Raw genomic sequence first — 23408 nt, forward strand, 5'->3', positions numbered from 1 at the left:
GCAATCTACATTGGCGAGATAGACAAAAGACGTGGGACAAGACTAAAAGAGCCAGTTGCCAGGGCTACTAATGCTCAGCTTAACTAAACAGGACCGAATCAGTCTACCACTGCTGTCCTAAGGGACATATATTTTGATTGTGCAGTAGCCTTTGCTCATGACTAGCGATGGGACCCTAGGAAGTTCTTAGAATCCTGCTTTATCAGGTGTGATGCTTCAGCCTGAAATACATACCGTGGCCCCCTATCGGATGTGTAAGGTTCCCTCTTAGATAGGCTGATGTGCTCATCTTTGGCCTCTGTTGTACTGATGATGCCACCCGGATAGGCGACAAAACGTTTACGCTCTGTTTTTATTCGTTGTGTTGAGCGGTGTTTGCAGTAAAGGACGCTACATTATGAGGTTGTCACCCGGCTTTTGGAATATATTTTCAAATAAAGTTGTTGTTTTACAAAGCTCAATACATTGCAGAAATCATTCTTGCTGCCTATTGTTTTGGGGGTGCCATCCTTGCAGTCACATGAAGCATTGAAGGGCCAACTTAAAAAGTAAAGGAAATCTGATTTATGTTCTTGCCGACATGGCACAGCGTATGTACGAGGTAGCTCCATTTCAGAAGCCTGAGAACACTCAAAGCAATTAGTGTGCTAGCATCAGATATGGTGTACAGCATTACATATTTGCTTTTGCTAGGGCAACTAAGAAGGGTGGATAGAAAGGCAGTTACAACCTGTTTCCACAAAAGACACTCAGATTCATTAGCAATTTCCTCCAAGAGAGCCAAGGCTTTTTCTAGATTACTAGAACATGGGTACCTGGTTATAAATAACAAGAATTCATCTATCAGAAGTCAGTGTTTCACACACCCTGCTTTCCATGAACACTATTAAAAGCTGTGTCCCCCAAACCTGCACAAAATTCCTGGAGAGTCTTTACTGGACACTGTTGCTGTCCCTCTCACCAGGTGCTCTCTATGAACCCGATTCACAGTTCTGGACGCACTGCCTGAGCTAACTTCAGCATGCTTTCCCAACACGAATGGTAACTCCTATGAGGAGTGTTGTACTTACTGAAAGCAACATGAAATGCTGTACCTTGACAGGTAATGTTGATATCCTTCTTAAGACCGTAGAGAGATGTTCCTTGCTCCCTTTCTTCCAAATCTTACTATCAGACGCAAGCCCACTTGCCACCAAGCCAATGAGTTGTGCCTCACAGTCAGTGCAATCAAGGGAATCCATCACTGAGGCTCAGAAAAGCTGTTTTCCATCGGGATCTGATCCAGCACTGAGCCGTGAGTAGCCCCGTGAAAGTACCAGGGTTTCTTCGAATTTTTGATGTGCCAGCGTTCGTTTTCCTCCCCTCCTTCTTTTTATGTAGTAACTGATTACTTTAGCCTTGTACTGCTTTGGAGATTGAAGATGTGGAGATGATGTAAGAGGTGGAACTAGGCTTTATGCAAAATGAGGCAAAGTGTGACTACGTACAAATCTTATGAGAATGTTTATGTATCATTCACACAAAGAGAGGATACGTGTTACATCTTTTTCCGGTTTTGATATTTATTTATTTATGAATATATCTCAAAGGCCATTGCAGGCATTACATGAGGGGGGTAATCAACATGGGTCACTTAACAAATACGGAAGTTACAAGGAACATACATATTTGGAAGACAAGACTATTTTTCGTTCGTTCATCAGTCTTGCTCAAGAAATTGTTCACTGTAGCAATGGTACACAATGTCACGAAATGAGTGCTCATCTATCGTTACGCAAGACGCATTAAAAAGCACTAGTGTTGTGTTTCAACACAACATGTTGAACTCATGAACCATGCATCATCCTGAGAGCTATAGATCATCCTAAATACAGATGCTGAATTATTTTAAATGTGATAGACGAGCTGTGCGAAGAGGTACCCCCAGTTAGGATCTTGGGTACTTGAAGCCTGTGGCATTTACTGTGGGAAAGGCTTGCCAGACCCTCTTCACTGCACAGGCTGGGATGACCATGATCTTGTTTTTCCCAAGCTTGTGCCATACTTACCTTGCAAACTGGCGATACGCAGTGTATCTGCATGTACACAGGTGTACATAAAATATAGTTTAGGCAAATAGGAAACCGGTTACAGTACAGTGTGTGCAATGTCATTTCTACATGTACCTGAGAGCAACTGCAGTTTACCTGCCCACACCTTGTACATTACTACACATGCTGTGTTCTTTTAGAACCGAACATTGTTTTACTTTTCACTGAATCGACAATCAAGAACACTCCATATCGCTAAAAACCTACGCTAAAACCTTATGCACAGGGCAATACATAAAAACGTGACTCAGGACACAGCACACTGACAATTACAAAATTGCCTACATTGGTTTTCTCCAGTTCAGAGTCGTGTACTGTATAGCCTTTTTATGTGCTGCGCCCTGTACTGGAGTTTTTAACGACTTTATTGCAGGACCAAACCAGTTTTGGGCGCCCCAAATTTTAACATCGTTCGACAAGGACACATGTGACTTACTTGTGAATATAGTCGCTCATAGGTTCGCGCTGCCCACGGAGTTCAATATGCGACCTTCAGGACAGTCATATTGAAGAATAGAAGTTGGAAATCTTTGTGGGTTGTAATGCACTCATACTGCAGTCATTCGGCAGTGTTTTCGAGCTCCTTGCAGCACAAGCATTCGACCTCCTTCGGCATTATGACACACCAGCCACACCGGCACCATGAACAGCAAGTGCGCATTAGATATCAGAACACGAAATTTCTGAGAACGTTTACATGTTCGATCACAGTGTGCGTTAAAAAGCTCATCGCTTACCTGAAGACAGGCGACTCATGCTGTTTGCTTCATCTGTGAATGATGTTCGTAGAGCTCTAACTTCGTCTCGCATTCGCGGCATCGGCGACGTTTCGAAAGCCTACCGAGCTGTTCAGCACGCAGAATTTTCCTCTCGATCGCAGAAAGGTCAGAAAGAAGTTCCGGGCTCGAAGTCTCCGCATTTCTTCCTTCGACGTCCATATTGAAGATCGCTTTCCGGACGGTCCGGACGGATGCCGGCGCTCTCACAAACTCACTAACAACAGAACTTCCGGTCCGGGCGCCCAATGAAACGTGGCCCTCGTGATTTCGTCACGCACACGGGAATTGGCGGATGTCCACTGCAAAGAGGCTAGATTTCGGCCCCGATTGCGCGAGTTGAGGGGGAAAAGCGAAGCCAGTTTTCAGCTCCCCGTTTGGGAAACTTTGCCTCCGCGCACAGCCAAAATATTTCGCGTGTGGCTTGGAGGCATATTATACCTTCGTAATGGATGCAAACGAAATATTTGTCGAGCTTCTGGTCAGAGTCCCTTTAAAATGCATACACCATCGTTGTACTGGCACAGTACTACACCGACATGTCTTTGAATGGCGCGGCCGATAAAAAGGTCGTCGGGGAGTATCGCTTGCGGTATTGTTTCCGGGAAATAATTTTTTTTCACCACTTCTACTTTGATGCCAATGCATAAAAGGAAATGGGCACTGCTATCCTAAGTGAGGTTTTGGTGCTTCAGTTCTGGAGAACGTTTATTTCATTTTTCACATTTTCTGTTCACTTCTTGAAATGCGGTGAGCATTGTATATGTTGAAAAGTCTTGGAAACATAACAGAGAATCCAAGTGATAAAAATTAAATTCTGTCACGATAGGGATCGGAAAAAGACAAAGAAACACATGTTATTTTTATTTATTTTTTACTTTTGTGGAGCTCCCATCAGGCCATTAGACCGTTAGGTCCTAACGGTCCCACCAAACCGCTAAACCGTTAGTCCTATTGGAGTTGTCCGAAATAACGATAGGCTTATTCGCGTAATGGTTCCGTTAGGGTTGGCTCTGATGTATTTTACGATCGGGAAACCCTATTTCAAATTTTTCTAATAGACCAAGGGGCTTAATCACTTGCACGCGTTAGGGGCTAAGGAGAGGGGCACTCGTGGAGAAGTGCACGTGACAAAACACGTGCACGGCGCTCTTCGCGCGATGCGTGAAGGGCGTTGGATACGTCAAGCGCAATGTGTCACATGTCCATCTTTTTGAATTTCCCGCGCTCGTTAGCGCATAACGACCGTAACGACGAAGTGATTAAGCCCCCAAATCTGGTACGTTTTTCGACCCTGATGGCATGACGGACCGTTATGTTGATGGGGACGGTGATTGACCATTAGGTTGATGGCCCATCAATTCTGATGGCTGATGGCTCATCCGTCAGTCCTCATAGCTGATGACCAACCAGGAATGAGGTTGCCTAACAATTGTGTGCCACCAAAACAAAACTATACAGATTCAGTCACATGTCGAAAGGACATATGCAGGGTGTCCCAGCTAACTGCGAACATATTTAAAAAAAAAATATATCTAACGCTTTTTCCAAGGTGAAATCAATTGTAATATAGCATATGCTGAAGGTCACTCCTTAGGAGGGCATTAGCAAAGTCCCAGGGCAATGTCTCAATTAACTTTCATTAATTAATTTTAGTTATAAAAGCTACGAAGGTGTCCCAATGAGAACATCTGTTCCTTTCGGTCACCTGATATCGTAGCCGTTTTCAGAACAAAAATCCGTTCGATAGATCGCCCGCAAAAATTCGTGAAGGTAAACCATTTTTTCTTGATGTTGTTTGCGCTTGTTAAGTTGTTCCGCTTGTTATGTTGTTTGCGCTAGAGGGAGAAAGGGCACACTATTGCCTCTCGCGTCCTGGAAAAAGATTAAAAGTAAACACAAAATGCGACCCAAGATAAGGCTAGTCCCGATAGTCACCCGATACATTTCTTTTTGTTTTGTTTCCGCAAGTTAAAGCTCATCTTCGACGCATGAGGGGGCACTGTGCTCCTTCCCCCTCTCACGTTGGGGATGAAGTAAATACGCGTCTCCGAAGATGCGCAATGAACAAAATAAAGAAAAAAAATGGCGTTCCTTCACGAACTTTTTGCGGGCGTTCTACCGAAGGTATTTTTGTTCTGAAAACGACTACGATGTCAGGTGCCCGAAAGGAACAGCTGTTCTCATTGGGACACCTTTGTAGCTTTTATAATTAAAAAATTAATTAAGACATTGCCTTTAAACTTTGCTAATGCCCTTCTAAGGAGTGCCCCTCAGCACATGCTATATTGCAATTGATTTCATCTTGGAAAAAGTGCCATATATATTTTTTTTTAAATATGTTCGCAGTTAGCTGGGACGCCCTGTATTTAATGGTAGAGTAATGAACTTTCATTACTCTACCATTAAATACAGGGCGTCAAGCCCGAGATGGGTAATGCTCTTTCCTAATGCGTCGCAGATCAACGGCCAATCTCCATGGCGCGGAACTGCAAGACAGATAGACACACGTCGTATACGACTCATGGCAGTCACAGTAAGATGAGGTCACCTGTATTTCGGACAGAATAATTGGTCGATCCTACTTGTTACACCTCTCATTATTGGTCAAGATGGAATTCAGACTGAAAATAATATAATAATATAATATGATAATATATAAATGGTAATTGTTAGTTTCTGACGCCCTACTGGGTAGGCTGCAGCTGCAGCGGCCTAACAGACCGACAGGGGTCATGCCACTAACTTGCGTGGCTGGTCCTCTCGGCCGCCCTTATGTCTTTCATCGGCGACGGGCTCCGGATTCCGGGAATCCTCCGCGGACGTGGTCCTCGTTTGATCTTACACGAAAAAGAGACGAGGAGGCACTGGTTTAGTCGAAATAACGACCGCGGTGAGAATTGGACAATGTTCCCTGAGTGCCGTATCATCTTTCCTTATTTACGGCCCTCGTAACATATGTGGGCAAACGTACAGCACGTGTTCCGGACCATCCACGCGTATATGTATACAGGGTGGTCCACCAACCATGATAGAAATTCATAGTAAAAAACGTAGGCCCCAGAGAGACATGCGGTCAAGGGATTTTTTCTGCCAATAACTTTTGTCACATATGGAACGATTTTGATTTCATTTCAGTTGACAGAAAGTTAATTTCTTGAATTGAATTCCGAAATTTCACAAGGCAACCTAACGTTTTCTTTTCAGAAATGGGTTCCCCGTGGTCATTTTACTCAGTATAGCACATAATCCCACTCTTACTGCAATGGCAATTGCCGAAATAAATTCGCTCCGCCTCTTTTTTGACGGCTCGTAGTTTGAGCGCGATCAGAGCATTCAGGTCACCCGACGGCTTGTAACCCTTCCCCCCTCTATTTTGCCATAAGCGACCGCTTAGGTATCATAGTGGCGATTGGAACTCATGGCATACCCATAGCGCCAGCCAGCGTGCAGTACTCTCACTCCCATACAGCCATCGGATGGAATGCTACCGAGAGGTTGACTCGTTTGACACTGGGTGACGCTACGCGCATGTTGGTTCAATGGCGTCAGTGGAGAGCGGACTTTTAGGCACTAACAGGTAGCGCTTTTCGTCGCATAAGTCGTTCTAGACAAACCAAACTTCAGAATCGTATAGCTTTATTTTTTCCATTGGAAGAAAAGTAAACGCATAAAAAGGTGCGCACCGCCTTTCTCAGCTTATCGGGAGACAGAGCGATATCATGCGCGATGATGATTGGCATACTGCGTGCTATGCGGTCAAGAACGCACCCTGTTACTTCTTAAAAATCCGCTCATAGTGATCAGTGTTACTGCCCGTGTGACAGGGGAACTACACTATTTTGAGTCTTGTTCGACATCTGAAATCGTATGAAAGCTGTTCGACATCTTCCTGCATAATTCAGGATACACCCCAGGGGATGATGTCTGATGTCCTGAGCCCCCTATCGATTAATTTGTCATCACCGAATGCTTCAATTGACTTTGTCATTCAATGTTCATTCAGTGTATGAAGCATGCTATCCTGCACATAACCCCTCCCTCGTCAGAGAAATCCTCGATGCGCCCCTGATTTCATCAACACTGCAGCTGGTGCACATTCGAATTTCGCACACAGATGCTCAGTGAACTCGGGGGTTCACGCCCACGTGCTGTCCGTTTTCTTTTGTCTTTGTTTTAACGGGCGCCACGTGGACCCCGTTTAAAATACATAGCGCTGTTCACACGACAATGTGCAAGGAGCATTGTCGAAATAAAGGAGCTCGTTATCTATTCGCTAAAAAAAAAAAAGGATCGCCTTCCGCTCATTTTTTTGCAGCCGTCTATGGTTATGTGATTATGTTTGAATTTGCCGCCCGTGGCGCATAGTCTCTAGGCTTTCCGCAACGCGGCCTACGAAATGGACCTGTGCGTCGCCGTTCTCCTTCTGCTTTCCGCCGGCGTCGGTGCCAGGCGGCAGCGCTAGTGTGCTTTACGCGTTTCATGACTGAACACGCCGGGAATCTAATTCTTCTGGCTTGAAAGCCTTTTAGATTATCTGTTGTTCATGGCATAAGAAACGCCGTCTGCGTTTCTGTGTGTTGCTGTTCTTTACCGATAAAAATTCAGATTCATACGCGCACAAACAAAACAAATACAAAAGTGGGCGGATTGCGGCATTATTTTTGCACTCTGTTCTGCAAGATGGTGACGAGAAGCGAACGATCGGCTATGGTTTGTTTTGCGAGCAGTGCCGATAGTGCGAAGGAGAAATATGGAGAACCAATCTTTCCAAAAATGAGTTTCTTACCATTGTATGGAGCTATTCGACAGTAAATACCGTACCACATATTCGTACACAGAAAGGAACAAACGAGTGGCTCAGTAATTGGTAGGGGTGTCTCGTTCGTTGCTGTCGTGCTGACTGGGAGGTGGTGGGTTCGAATCCTACCACCGGCAGTGCTGTCTGAGGTTTTCCTTGGTTTTTCCGAAGACTTTCTACACGTATGTCCGCACAGTTCCTCCTGAAGTTGGCCCAGGACACATACTAACCCCCGTGTCCCCCACTCCTTCCTGCTGTCCTCTCTCCATCTGTCCTCATCGGTACGCCGCTCATAGCCACAGTTGCTTCGCGGCGCTAACACGAAAGTAATAGGAGATATGCGAAATGAAGCGCCCTCTCGTGCCCGTTAGCGGAAACGCGCTCGCGCCATTTTCGTCGAGGCGATGCTTGGAAAGCATGGCCCAGCTGTCCCGTGTACACGGCTTGCGTTGCCCCTGAGTAAGTTTGACTGAATAGTGGCAGCTGAAAAGGGCTTCTGTTGTCATCCTATGTGTAAGCACCTCATGTACCACTGCGTTAGTAAAAGTTTGTTGTGCAGCAAGGCAGCAGCCGGCAGCATAGTGTAAACGACACTGCAAGCTTTTCGTTCTGCTTAGTAAAGAATCGTCTGATTACCACAACTTTTTGTCGTGAAAAGGACTGCGTATGTCGAAACTCTGAAGAACAAAACACAATGTTATTTAGTAATGATGAAGGTGTCACCGCACTGCTGCGCGAAGCTGTACTAGCAGAGAGGAATAAAACGACAAAAGGGTGCGTATTCATGAATCGCTGTAACTGAGCACTAGGAAGAAAATGACATGAAGAAAAAACCTGAAATAGTATCCTGTAGTTGAGGCTACTATCGGACCAGACTAAAGCTTAACGAGTAAAGCTAAACATTCTCGATCATTCAGAATTAATACGAGTATGCAGTCACTTTAGAATCGGACATTTGCCGCTCGTTTATGCACCAATGATGCAGAACCTGAGAGGCAGACCCATAATGTGATATGAATGATCCTGATTTGACTCTTTTTGTAAAATCACTGAACTTATGGTGAATTATATCATAACCCGCAGGTGAATTGTCAAATGTGATAGATTGGAATATTGTTTTGCATATGTACCTAGTGCGCTCTCTTGACGTACATCCTAACTCCAAATAAGCATGTGCACAATAATTTGCGGTCTCTACATGTGTTCTCTACTGTGTTTCAGTTTCTCGTGCACAAGGGAAAGTAAGTAAAGAAATTAGTCGAACCACTAAATAGGCCAGAACGCGAGAATAGGACATCATCTATGAATATTTGCTTTTAAATCTTATTTGTGTTTGTGTGTGCGTTAAGGAAGATCACTTCTTGTAGTTGAACTTCGTAGGATAAAACCACTCTTATTACAGGTTCAGAATCATGGCATTTATGTTGATCAAATATTTATTTATTAAATAACAAATAAATGTTGGTCATGAAGTCACATGCTCGACAAACGGATCAAGTCGTGGCTTAAAGGGTGCAAGCAGCAATGATAGAACCAGATACCTTCCAACATCTAAATCTGAAACTTAGTACTATATCGTCTAATTATATATCACAACTACCAAATGCAGCAGCACTACAACCGTGCCGTGGTTACCAGAATCTCAAAACATTAAGTATGAAATTGCTCGGCACAGTGCGGCAAATGGTATGAAAAACTCCTGCATCAAAATATTCCCTTTTATAAGACCAGTATCTCATTTAATCTTACAATCACAATATCAGCTAAAACTAAAAAGTGAAGTATTGCAGAAAACAAAGTAAATGCACATGCCGAACGTCGATGATAAATGCCGTGTGAGATATCGCTGAAAATGGAATCGATCGCCAAACTGTAGGACCATTTCTGCTGCTGAGACTAGAGTTCTGAACATTTTGTCATTCGTACATTCCGCCGAAATGTTCTGTACTCCACCGAGAATTCGTGCTTCAAAAATTGCGGCCGTGGATTTCTCTTTAGCGGAATCCCCCCAAGCCGCGCTGCAGCTCGTGAGAGATCTGCCTTAGCCATGGCGGTCGGGAGCGGCGCACTCGACAGATGGCGGTATTTCGCATATCTCCTATTGGTTGGAATTCTCACCAGCTTTCTTGTGCTCTCATCCGGTGAATATTGCTCGTGGTGTAGGACGAGGACGTTCTTGCAGGCAATTTTCTACCCATGCGTAACATCAACATCGTAGCTTCAATGGCTCACATCGACCAGAGAAAACCGGGGAGCCTGGAAACTGTTTTCAAGCCTGTTTCGAGAAAGGTTACTCAGCATGTGACCGTGCTACGTTAGATCCTTGCCCGAAAATTAGTTATTTGGATAGCCAACGACTTGCTGCCGTTCGGTATCGGCTTTCACGTAGAGTTCTACTTTGGGATTGCAAAAATACTCCAAAAGACGGGAGACGACATAACTGGACAAAAAAGTAGAGAACTCCGACTTAACATAACAAAATGACAAGTTTTACTCAGACGTTTCGTCCGTCATGCGACGGACATCGTCAGTGCCAAACTGAATGAGAGATTATACAACCGGTCGCTATTTAAGGAGATGGGAGTATTGCTTGGGAAGGGGGCCACGGTTTTTGTTACAAACCGAGGGGTCACCACGTATGTGCCACGACTCTAGAAGCTTCCCGGGTCCCCATCTATTAGTTCGCGAGCCAAGGTCACCGCGTTGTCGAAGTCGAAACAATGTCCCGTGTCCCAACAATGCTCTGTAAGCTCCATCTTAAACCGTGTGGCGTGGGTCGCGCTCTTTATGTCCCGTCTTGGGATTGCAGTTAGCGGAAATGTTCAATAGCCCATACTGGTGCCCATGTGGTGGCAAAACGAGATCCTGTGCTAAGTTCTTGCTTGAAGTTCTTGAAAGTCGAGTGGAAGAAACGTTCGGCTAAACAGCAGACGCGCTATCCACATTCACGTGGTCCTCTCTCGACTCCCATCTTTCCGCGATCAACCCGTGAAACTGCTCAACGTATTGGCTCACGAGTTATTCCCATTGCGAGAACTTTGTTGGAATCAAAGTTCACATGATGAAAGATGAAAGTCACTGAAAAGGTTAGCCAGCTGTGGGGATCGAACCCACATCTTCTGGATTACCGTTCACATGTTCGTTCGTCGTTCACAAGTTCACATGTTCGTCGTTCAATGACCAACCATCCGGACTCCGACTGTAATAATGAAATGAAAGTGCAAGTCCAGCGGATAATTAGGGACGAGGGTTTCCCTTCGTATCTGCATTCGTAAAGAAAATGCATTTTAGACAAAGTTGTTTGTGTGTGTGCTAGGTGGTACGTAGAATACAAAAATGAAAACGAAAGTAACGAAAACGCAGAGTATGGACGAAATAAAAAAATGTGTGGTCTGTCGACTGACATTCTCACCCTGGACCCGAATATCCTGCCTTGGGTTGAACACCTCCTCCGTTCAGCACCTATATGTACACCAGCACTCATTTTGCGGAGCGTCTTAAAATAGAGGGGCCTCTAAATGCCGCCCCTGCTAAGCTGTGCTTCACCTACTGCGATTTGATTTGCTACAACACTCTTCGCCGTGCTGGGTACTAACATGATTTCATGATGAAGGTAGCCTCGGTGTTTTCTGCCGACGAGCTTTCCGACAGCACCACTCTTTCGAGACACGCCCTGTGCCAGACATCGATTCCTTTTCGCAAGACCGTGTAAAAGAACTCGTGAAGCAGGGGCAAAGGCTCGTGCCCTTGGCCTACAACCTGTCGATCGGTAACTACTGAAGGCGATGCTGCATACCCTTCACATGCTGGTTAATCGAATGTAATTCGATTTCTTGTCCTTCCGTGCCAGCGGGAAATGAGGTTTCACATTGTACGTAAGATCATGCTTTCTGTGCTTAAAGGTCAGCAAATGGTTGTGGTATTCTAAAACCCTACAGTATTTTCCAACATCAATATTACTGAATTGACATTACGCTTCCATACGTTCGCATTTGTCACATTGCTCTTCTGTGTGGGTATACCTTATAAGACCCACTTATGTGTCCTGGAAGTATTACAAAACCGTGCCATCAGGATTATCTTTGGTTTACCCTATTTATCTCATTTTTCATATCGTGATTCTCATATTCTCAGTGTCCAGGACATAATAACATATTTGTGCTCTTGGTTTGACTTGTCGTATTTTAAAACGTAATCTTTGCCTAAGATAGATATTTGCAATTTTAATTCGAGCTCGCGTACTAGGGCAGGAGCAAGTGGGATGTTGAAACTTCAACAAAAGCAACCTTATTTCGAGGTGATGAATGGGGAGTTTCGTAACCAGGGGCGATACTCTATTGCTTGAATTCCCATTGGAATGTTGAATCTATCAAAGATCAGTACAAACTCCGGCAGCTATAGTTTTCGTTTCGTGGGTATGTGATTGGAACATGTTGCCGCCTGAAATAACAAAATATGTTCTTATTCATCTTTTAGAGGACAGGTAAATAAATGTTTTGTTAATTAACAATTCCTAATCTTTATGTTTCCAGTCATGTACGGCGCACAACTATTGGTTATTTTTGTTTCGGGGACTGAATTATTTTCATGTATTACGCCTCATGATTTGTGCTCTTGTTGTAATTAACGCACTTTTCAAGGAGGAGCCTTCAGCCGGGTGTTTCCCTCTGGCTCCTCTATCTCTATTATTCCCAGTTAAGACGTATCTTGGCTACAATAAAATAAAAATGAATGAAGGAATGACGTAGATGTGCTTGACCAGCTACGGTTTCTCGTGGCCTCTCGTCTCGGTGTGTGAGAATGGCGGACAGTTGTACTGGGGGTTCCGCGGTGCGTGTAAACAGTGTAACAGTTGCGAACACACCAGTAAAGCAGGCTCAGTGTGAGATTGCGATTCGACACTTGTGTTTTGTGAGCTCGTTTACGTTGGCCCCTTTACTGCGGTTGCCGTGCAGGGCAAGTATGTGATGAAATTGACAACCGTTTTGATACCTGTTTCAGCAACCAAATGGTGTCACTGTTCTATTTTTACAGGAAAGGAGCGTGCTATGTGTATGGGAACCCTACGCGACAAGGTTTACCATAGTTATAAGTGGGACAAGACAGGGACAGAAAGAACTAGACACGGACAGGCACTAACTTCCAGCTAATTTTTATGAAGTGCTGGTTAACTGTGGCTGATATAATAATTAATATAATATAGTTAATATAATAACTATGGTTGATTCTTCAACACGCCGAAACCATTTTGTTGCTTAACGAGGTCTACGTACGATTAATTGATGTATGAACGATATTATTGAACGATGAGCGACGTAAAACAAAGTACGAATCGTTTTCCAGCAAAGTACGTTTGCCGGCCGAACTCACGGTACTATCATGCCAGCACGGAAATGGTGGAGATAATAAAGTTATAGAACAAATAAGCACATGATTAAGAATATACACGAAGTGTGGATGAACTGGTAAATTTGTCACTGAATTTCTGGCTCACTACCCTAGTGCACACTGGTCAGTACAATAATTAAAAACTCCTGTTACTGTGATAATTTCGAGAGGTTATTTCACCAGATGTCATAATGCTGCATGTTATTTTGGTGCGATTATATGGCGGCATTCTGTATTACCGACATGTGTTATTTCGCACTTGAGTAAACAACGGCTATATTTTAAGAACAGTTACTTCACCCTTGTTATATTACGACATGTTGTTTTGGCACGTTTATAGATGCACTGGGTGATGTCGACGCATGTTGTTTCGTACTCGAGCATATCGTAGCAAGAACTCTGGGAAGTTACCTCTGTCCACAACCGCAAGGAGGGCTCTTATTGAGTGCATATTTTCAACTGCTGGCCTATTCGTGCAAGCCAAGCGCGCAAGTCTTCATCCATTAGCTTTGACAAAGTTAATCTTTTTGGAAGATAATCATAAGCTTTGTAATAAATCTATTGGTGGATCCAGCGGAAGTCATGACATGCAGGTCTTTCCCTTCACTGGCATCGTTTCCAATTTACAAGCCTTTGCGTTTCGTCCGATGGCTTGTCCTAGTCAAACGGTAAGCAAAGTAGAGCACATACCCGTCTAATAAGCAGTGAAATAATTGCAATTTGCTATTGGTTCTGCTTTTATGACAGCATTCCTAATACGAAAGCGCTGCAGCTAGTTCCATCGGTGTCCCCCGGGCCAGGCCCATGGAAGAGTAGCAGAAGATAATCTCCCGTTTTTATCTCGATGTTTACCAACGGTACATAGAGGTAGTATATTACACTTCACATCACATTTCAAAAATAGTACTGCCCTCACCCTAAACACGAAGAGCAGGACCGACTAGGGCAAGGCAGGCAGTCACACGGAACTACGAATGTCAAACTGTCAATGCCAAATATCTACAAGATTTCACATAGTTTGAAAGCTATGTCGAATGAGATGGGGGGTCCGTCTCCTCTTTAGGAACAACTTAAGGTTAGATCGTTTAACACCTTTTTCGACACCAGAGTCTGGCTGTAATGTTGGACACAGAACCATCAAGTTTGTTCCTTGTGCAAAAAATGTTGTATATAGAATCCCGTTAGCTTGTGGCTTTGTATACATAGGTCAAACATCTCAATGCGTTAATCAAAGGTTGAGCCATCATAAAAACAGCCCAGATTCAAATTTGTTGGACCATCTAAGACTCTGTAGTAATTGTCAACCCCTATGGTCCCAGACGGCGGTGCTGGCGTGGGAACCAGACAGACAGACATGTACAAGATACTCAAAAATGTATTTAAGATATGGTAATACATATTGACGTTAGAATGTAATTAAGATAGAGTATAAATACATGAAAATTAAAGTAATTAAGATAGAGTATGAAATACTTCAAAAGTATTTGGAATACAATTAAGATACTATTTATCCTTCAACGCAAAAAGTCACCAGTCATTGGTCAATGCGGCGAGTCGCCGCTATGTGACATGAATCACCTAAAACCCGCGTACTATGCAAGCCGTCCCTGTGTGATAGGAGTCATCTAGACACAAGTCCCAAAAAGATTACAAAGTGATATCACGACCCAGAACAATTCAAACTTCTAGCAGGTGCCTCCTCGGCGAGTTCAGAATTCGGCGTTATCACGTCAGGGCACACACAATAGAACCCTCACCCGCCAAGATTAGTACATACGGGGCAAGATCTCTAAATGGAGACTTCCAAGATGTCCGGGTCAAGTCCGCGGGATTCAGGGAATTTCCACTGAACAAGCAAGGTAATGGAAAGACGAGACACAGAAAGTTTGAGAGGGAGATCCAAAATATGTAATTAGAGTATTGAGTAGAAAATACCATAAAATGTATTTTAAATAAAGTACAAATACACAAAACAAAAAGTATTGAGTAGAGTACCAAAATACCGCAAATTGTATTTAAAATACAGTATTTTAAATACAGTACTCCAAAGACGTCTTTTGATAGAAGCATTGGCCATACAGGGTGTGGGCAACTGTATTAGTGTGCCGTATGTATGTATCCACACGGCCTTCAAGCGCCTCCTCTGACCTTCCTTCAACTCACTTTGTCCTCGATTCCCTATTCCCCTCTGTCTGTCTTCCCTCGCACCTTAGTTTTTGGCCTCATGCGTGTCTCTGAAGCATTCCCGACAACGCCCTAATTGGCTTTGGGCAAAAATATATCGTGTACTGCATATGTCCATATATAGGAGCAACATACTCTTTTCTCTCAGATTGGTGATGGCTGAGCCACGCGACAGGGTGTTGTGCCGTGTACGCGATATGACGACCTGCATATGCACTTCAGCACTGGTCTTCTAGCCATGCTGCTTGCTCGTGTGCGGCGCCTGCTTCTCTACTCCTCTGCTCATCTTTCTCGTTGCTGCATGGTGAGTAAATACTACGAAGTTTTTGAAGTGTGTTTGAGAGTCAGGTGGCAGCAGAGCGTTAATTATTGCAGTGATCCGTGCGTTCATAATGGGGGAGGGCTCTGTGCAATGGGATAGAATGCCTTGTCCACATTCGGCAAGCTTCTACGAAATGTGCACAGAAGATGGGGCCCCACCGACGCTTGCTTTGTACCCCATTGACAGTGTATATTCCGACCTCGAGGTCATCCAACGGAAACACACGGAAGCCCTCTAAAGGTACGGCTCCTTCCATCATATACAGGGTGTTCCACGAGAGAGTGTCACGGATTTTTTAAAAAATAGCTGTGCATCCTAAAAATCTGGAATCAATTGGGAGAAGCTTATAATCGTTTTTGCCACCTACTCCAGTGGTTTTCATTAATGTGCCTTCTTAATTAGGTTAATTTTGTTAATTGAACTCGAAAATTTGCCAGGGGAATGCCACTTTTTTCTTCCTGATTTCGAAAGTACGGGGTTAAAATACACTACTCCAGTCAAAAGTATGCTTCATAACTCAACATTACAAGGGATATTTGACTGCCGAAAAATCGACAGGTGCGGAAGCGCGCTCGCTGTACTTGCGGCCGCGGCAGGGCTGGCCCCGCCTGGGGAGGGGGAGTGAGGAAAGGGCAACAAGTTTAACGGGAAGCGGTAAAAGCACGTTTTTATCTTTTCGTCCTGTTTTTTTCTGTTGCTCCAGCTGAAATTATCAGTGAGCTTCGGGCGAAAGGATTGCCAGTATCAATGTCCTTGCACTCTCGTGCGTCTTAGTGCCTCATTCTTAGGCTTCCTAGGAAGGTTTCGCTTTGTCTCCAAAACCTCCTTTGTGCAGGCACACTTCGGTGCCGCTTTAAAGAGTGTAATGTCGGGGATTCGCTACTCCATTGAGGAGAAGACAAACATGATATTGGCACTTGGTGCTACCAACATGAATTTCGACGCTGCTGCTGCATTTTACAGCGAACGATTTTCGAGCGAGAATGCGCCAAGCGCTAGAACAATCCGACGGGTCTACAAAACGCTCAGCGAAAGTGGTTCATTCACGCCACCCGTAAAGCGTCGCCGACCTAGCCAGCATGAAGGCACAATCCTTGCAGCTGTTTCGCAAGACCCGCATGAGAGTGTGCGACGTATTTCCAATGAAACTGGTGTGGCTGCAACAACAGTATGGAGAGTACTTAATCGCGCCAAGTATCATCCATACCACCTGAGTTTGCATCAGGCCCTGCACGACGATGATTTTGCGAAGCGCATCGAGTTCTGCAACTGGGTCCTGAATATGCAGGATGCACAGGGCACTTTCTCTGAAAATGTATTATGGACAGATGAAGCGCATTTTTCACGAGACGCGCAGGTAAACCTGCATAATGCCCACTATTGGAGTACCGAAAACCCTCACTGGATACGTGCAGGAAAATACCAAGTGAAGTGGTCCTTCAACGTTTGGGCAGGAATGATCAATGGCCGCATGCTTGGACCTGTGTACTACACGGAGATCCTGACTGGACAACGATATGTACAGGAGATTCTCATGAAGACAGTTTCAGACTTTCTGGATGAGCTGCCTCTGAATGAACGCTCCAGAGTGTGGTCTCAGCATGACGGGGCTCCACCGCATTCGTCTTCCAAAGCCACAGACTTCCTGTGCAGTCACTTCGGCGAGAAATGGATCGGTCGCCATGGTCCCGTGCCCTGGCCCCCGCGGTCCCCTGACATCACTCCCCTGGACTTTTTTCTATGGGGCAGGATCAAAGACTCAGTGTATCAGTGCGAATCGAGGTCACCAGAAGAACTTCAAGATCACCAGCTTCTGTCGATGCCTTTCGCGAAAGGAGCTTCAGAGTGCCGCGAAGAGTGTGCTATACCGCTGTCAGCTCTGCATCGGCGAGGACGGGAAACATTTTGAACATCTGCTCTAATTGTCTCAGCGTGTAAATAAAATGTTATAGCATGTTTTACAAATACCTGTTGTCAGAGCATGCGTTTCATTTTGTGCTACGTTTTTTGTGCCTTTATTACGCGATCTGCTTCTATCTTCCGCTGACGAAGGAGTCCGTAACGACTCTTTGCATTGTATCCCTTTCACTCATATTAAGAAACGAGCAGTTCTTATTAGCATAAATACCCTGTCGCTTCAAAATGAAAAAGGAAATGAAATGTCTCCTGACACAACCATCTTTTTTGCTGATACAACGGTCTACTGAAATCGAAGCCCTTATCGCAAGGCCCGACGTTATCTGTAGCTGTCAACACAAGCACTTGGTTGAGGAACTTGTTTCAATGCAGACTTCTTCTTTTTTTTTTTATCTCCATCTATCTCGCTTTCCCTCTCGTACAGAGGGTGGGCGACTGGGCGGGGCCAGCACTGCCGCGGCCGCAAGTACAGCGAGCGCGCTTCCGCACCCGTCGATTTTTCGGCAGTCAAATATCCCTTGTAATGTTGAGTTATGAAGCATACTTTTGACTGGAGTAGTGTATTTTAACCCCGTACTTTCGAAATCAGGAAGAAAAAAGTGGCATTCCCCTGGCAAATTTTCGAGTTCAATTAACAAAATTAACCTAATTAAGAAGGCACATTAATGAAAACCACTGGAGTAGGTGGCAAAAACGATTATAAGCTTCTCCCAATTGATTCCAGATTTTTAGGATGCACAGCTATTTTTTAAAAAATCCGTGACACTCTCTCGTGGAACACCCTGTATAGGGGGTGTTTTTTTAAAAAATAATTTACATATATAATTTAAAACTGTGAGAGGTGCCTTCGTGCGGCTTCCGCAGGTGGGTTATGCGGCCAGGCAGACATCCTGTCGGAAAGCGTATCTAACTACTGGGCAACTAATTACCTCACATTAATTACCTTATTAATTACATACCTTCGGAGAAATGCGAGATAGCGGGATCGGAGGCAGCCATTATTTAAACGCACCCTCATGTTTTAAAGATCCTCAAACGAGCACATACTTTGACATACAGGGTGTCTCACGTAACGTGTCAAAAAATTATATTTAAAAATCTACACGTCTGAAAATTATGGGGTCAACAGTATTCGCCTTCAGAGAGTTTTTGCCATCGTGTGAAACACTTTTATGAATTTTTCGCCATGGGAAATTTAATTTTCCAAATTAAAGTCCGGAAATTGCCTAGTCAACCTAACATTTTTTCGACAGATTTTTTTTACAGACACCAAGGGTCGAGTTTAGCCCACCACGGAAAATTTCATTTTGTGGTACAAAAGTAAGGAGCGCAAAAAAAGGGAAAATATCCCATTTCGAGGTGCGCAAAATGCCGCTCGCCTTTCGCGTCCCGTGGCGGCGCCCCGGGAAGCGATGCATGAAAAACAGTCGTCCCGCCCCTTTAATTCCACTCTCAACGCCCTCATGTTATCAGCGACAGGTTCGCTTCCCAAGCAGCACAATGTACTGAAAGTCGAGTGCAATAGGGGTGGACGGGTAGGTGGAAGGCCTTGAACACACTGGTGAAACAGAAGTACTCTGATAAGACACATACCGACCACACCTATTGCACTCGGCTTTCAGTACATTGTGCTGCTTGGGTTGGTTCTTTTGTTGTTCTACTCATCGCTTTTTTGTCGTTTGCTTTGCTGATACGGCTCACCAACCTGCATGATATGAAGGGCCGATTGCAAAGGGGAGGGGCGATGTTTTTTTTGCGTCGCTTCCCGGAGCGTTCTGGCGGGATGCGAAAGGCGAGCGGCAATTTGCGAGGCGCGAAATTGGATATCTTCCCTTTTTTTTTTCTGTTCCTTAATTTTGTGCCATGAAATCAATTTTTTCGTGGTGGGATAAAGCCGACCCGTGCTTCGCGAATCTGTCGAAAATATGTTTGGTTGACTACGTATTTTCTGGACTTTAATTTGGAAATTAAATTTCACATGGCGAAAAAATCATAAAAGTGTTCTCACGCGATGGCAAAAACTGTCTGAAGGCGAATACCGTTGACCGCATGATTTTCCGACGTGTAGATTTTCAAATATACTTTTTTGACACGTTACGTGACACACCCTGTATAAATCGCAAAGTTTTGGTATGCAGGTGAGCCCAAACTGAAACCACGCACTTCTCGAGCGCAAAAAGAGGGAAAGGGCGTTCGCGACGGTGGGCCAAGTGTTTTGTAATAATCGAGCTAGCTGGAATAAACGCTGATATGTTGGCCAGATAAGCCGAAAGTTGTGTCGTTTCTGCGCTCAAGAAGTGCGTAGTTCTGTTTTTGGCATGCTTATCAGAATTTGGCGATTTATGTTTCGAAGTACGTGCTCATTTAATGATTTTTCAAAATGAGGATGGATTCAAATAACGATACCTCTAATTCTGCTGTCTTGCATTTTGCCGAAAACAAACCTGCGATTAAAAAATGAATTAAAGAATTTTAGGTAATCAATCGTCCACTAGTTATATGCGTTTTCTCGCAGGACGTCCGCATGTCCGCATAACCCGCCTACAAAATTGGCATCACTGGATTTTTTATATAATTTTGGCCTTGTTTTATAATTATTTGCTGTCTCGTACGAACTTGGAGGATTTGTGTGTCTGTGTATTTTACTTTTCCGTCGTAAGCTTATTCTCACTGTGAGAGTAATAATGTTGTGCTAACGTGCTCTAGGCATTCGGAAACGTTCACCACGGACTCAGTCCGGGACCCATCTTCATTTGTGTATCCGAGGTAACCGAAAAACATTCGAATTGTCCCTGGTACGAAAAGCATTGGGAGTGTTGCTACTCCCTCCCCTACCCACCGCTCCCAACTGTGATTTATTTATTTGTTTATTTGTTGGTATTTTTATGGTGCCCATGAACAGCAGTGGCCTAGGTGGCGTGATGGTGGTGATGACATATTTTTGTGGCGACTGGTCGCGGTGAAGCGCAAAGGAACGCTCTTCCACTTCCTTATCCACCCACGAATTACATCCTCACACCAATGGATTACACCAATGAAATACGTGCTTTTTCGCTTCACCGCGACCAGTCGCGACAAAAATACGTCAACCGAAACCAATTAATTACTGCAATAAATGACCCGCTTCGGTGTCAGAGCATTCTCTAAAAGGTGTCCACTGAAGGTCCCAAATGGGGTAGTAACCATTTTAATGCCGACAGCGCCTTGCTAGAGATGTTATGTTGTTTCACGAAACTAATTTGAACTTTTATTTAAATAATGAGCGGCACCCACTTATTCACACGGTGCGCAGCTTGTAGGCCGTATCGGGCAGATGCTTGTAAAAAGGAAAGTTCTTGGATTGGTGGGCCCGTTCGCGAATTATTTAGCCCGGGGATTTAACTGAAACACCCTGTATACATAGCCGCATTTTTAAAGAGACCATGAAATGATATTCGCAAAATCAGAGTACTCTGCCGGAAACGGTTCTCATGAACCCTTACTATCATACACACAAGACTTTTAACCGTACTCAGTGTACCGGGGGAGCATTCACCACACAAAAATAGCGGGGCGTGACCGCCGGATACATCCCTTCGAAGCGGGCTTACGTCATCAACGTCCAGTCCTCTCAGCCAATTGTGGACGACGTGGAGCGCACACCCTGCGGGACCACGTGGGTGCGTCGTTGCGGTTTGGACAACAACGACGACGTATATCTGCCGTCGACATCATTATAAATATGGTAAAACGCAAATTGTCAGCAATGGAAGAAGATATTATGCCATGCACACAGCGCCTAGGAATCGTTCCGTGTGCAGCAGTTCCCAAAAGGCCACCGAAAAGGCGCCGGGGTGCCGGCTGTTGCTCTCGCCTCGGCTTGTTTCACGCTGTAGGAGAGACAGAACAAGCGAAAAATTCCTTCTGGTTTCTGACTTCCACGTGTACGAGGAAGTGACGGCTAAGCAGCTTACCTTTGTCACAGAGGGAAATTCCAGCCTCCCGAAAATAAAACGATCAGCACAAGGAGGATCACTTCAATTCGCGGCACAGAAAATGTTTGGTCACACTGCCATATTGCTACAGTGTAGCAGCCGGATTTATATAAGAAATTCTTGGATAATCCAGTAGTAACGTAGCGCTGTGCTGAATGCAGCCCGAGGTTCATTTTTTTTATACTTATGTTAGCGCTGTTTGCTTCGTTTTTCGTTTTTCTCCCCATCGGGGATCATTTAACGAGTGTTAAACTCATGCTGAGTAAGCGGACCCTTGGACCACTGATGTAGTGAAGCCGATGTGATTCACATAGTCTAGTAAAGCCGCCGAGTTCAATGTATGACAGAGAGTCCTTGCAGTACGACATTTGTGGAACGAAAATCACGAGGTCAGTGTAATTTGCAACATTTATTTGGATTTGATTGGATGATCGAAATGAAAAATATGTGGGTATGGTTGTTCCAGCAACTGAGTGTCAAATTGTTTGATATCCCTCGTGTTCAACTTATTTCATAAAGCGCGCGAAGCACAAGCACTGGTGATCGGGATTTGATTTGATTTGATTTGATTTGATTCGATTCGATTCGACTTGAGGACAAAAGCCACAGTGACAGTGGACAGTATATATGATTACTAGGTTGTACTAAGAAGGGTCTTTTATTACGGGGAACAGAAGAAATTCCACGTCGCAACATTGAAGGCCAGCGCCATAAACAGAAATTATTCGCTGTGGAACGAAACAGAATATGTAGAGCACGTACAAGCGTCAACGCCCACTTCGAATATTTTAAACCTGTTGCTAGCCCGAAATTCGCTGTTTCTCGGAAGTTGTCCTTGTGCAAAGCTTCTAACCTCTCCAGGTTACTTGCATTTGGTCACAGTTGATGTTTAGAAGCGCACTGCTTACTGCAGTCCACATATCATTGAACATAAATTTCGTGTACCTTACTGGCACAACTATACAAATTACGTGCACTGTTTTCTTTCATGTATGACGCCCGGCTTTTGAGCGTAAATCAAGGTTGTCAGCGATTGCACTGGTGGTTTTCACAACTATGCCTTCAGATGTTGCCATATGCCCCTTGGTGACCGTCATTTCCAGAATTCGTATCTTCGATGGTGGAGGGGTCGACAGTAAAAAATAAATAAATAATTAAAGCTCAGCTACGCCGATTTTCGAGTGTTACAGAATGGAATGGTACTCACACGATGTGTTCATAAGGGAACACTGATTATGTATGCAAAATAGTTATCCCAAACTCCTCGCGGTTTTCCGAAAAAGTGAATTTTTAGTTTCACTGACATCCCGTCTTGTGGCCCGCAAACCCTGTGTCGACGACACATTCGTGGCACTGATCTCGATTGTAAAAGGCTGGATCGCGGATAGGGAGCGCAAGCGTGAAGAAACCGGCCGCCATCTTACTGTACCCACAACAGTCGCCGCAGCGATCATGGCAACTTCTTGCAATTACGGTCGTACCAACCGTACTGGCAAGGTTACAGGGCCTAAATTTATACAGGTGAGTCACTCTTCATCGAGGAATAAATAGGCGTCCATTCTGTATATTTAGTTGACCATTATGAAGTGTTTTTTTTTGCCCAAAACGAGCACTGGATGCAGGTTGCTTGATCGCTCTTCCGACGTTCAATCGAGCACACTTGCATTTTACCCGGCGGCAAATACAGTTTGAGTGCATAATATGCTTGAAAGAACACGTTAAACTACACAGGTAGTGTTGTCATCAATATATGTGCAAGCACTCGAGCGCTTTTTTGCATGCATTGCTAGCATGGTACACGGTGTTCTCTGCGGAAGCAAGTGCCACATTCATTTCTTTGAATTACCTTCGCGCACAAGTTCGGTATTACGTCATAATGAGACCACGATTGTCACCTTTTTTCATGTATTGGTATTGTTTTGTGCCTTGGTTTGATTTGTGACAAAGAAACTACGT

The 23408-nt window shown here is 44.4% G+C and overlaps 1 long non-coding RNA gene across 2 annotated transcripts in view; it reads left to right on the forward strand.

Moving 5' to 3' along the window:
• Positions 1-23408, forward strand: part of LOC135385723 (uncharacterized) — a 126513-nt gene that overhangs the window by 40360 nt on the left and 62745 nt on the right. The window contains exons 2-3 of one of the 2 annotated variants that reach the window (XR_010420483.1): positions 15388-15543; positions 15615-15801. This is a non-coding gene — a long non-coding RNA (uncharacterized LOC135385723). The remainder of the gene's footprint in view (positions 1-15387; positions 15544-15614; positions 15802-23408) is intronic. The other variant, XR_010420482.1, reaches the window with a different exon arrangement.

This window comes from Ornithodoros turicata, chromosome 2 (genome assembly GCF_037126465.1).
Source record: "Ornithodoros turicata isolate Travis chromosome 2, ASM3712646v1, whole genome shotgun sequence".
NCBI lineage: Eukaryota > Metazoa > Arthropoda > Arachnida > Ixodida > Argasidae > Ornithodoros > Ornithodoros turicata.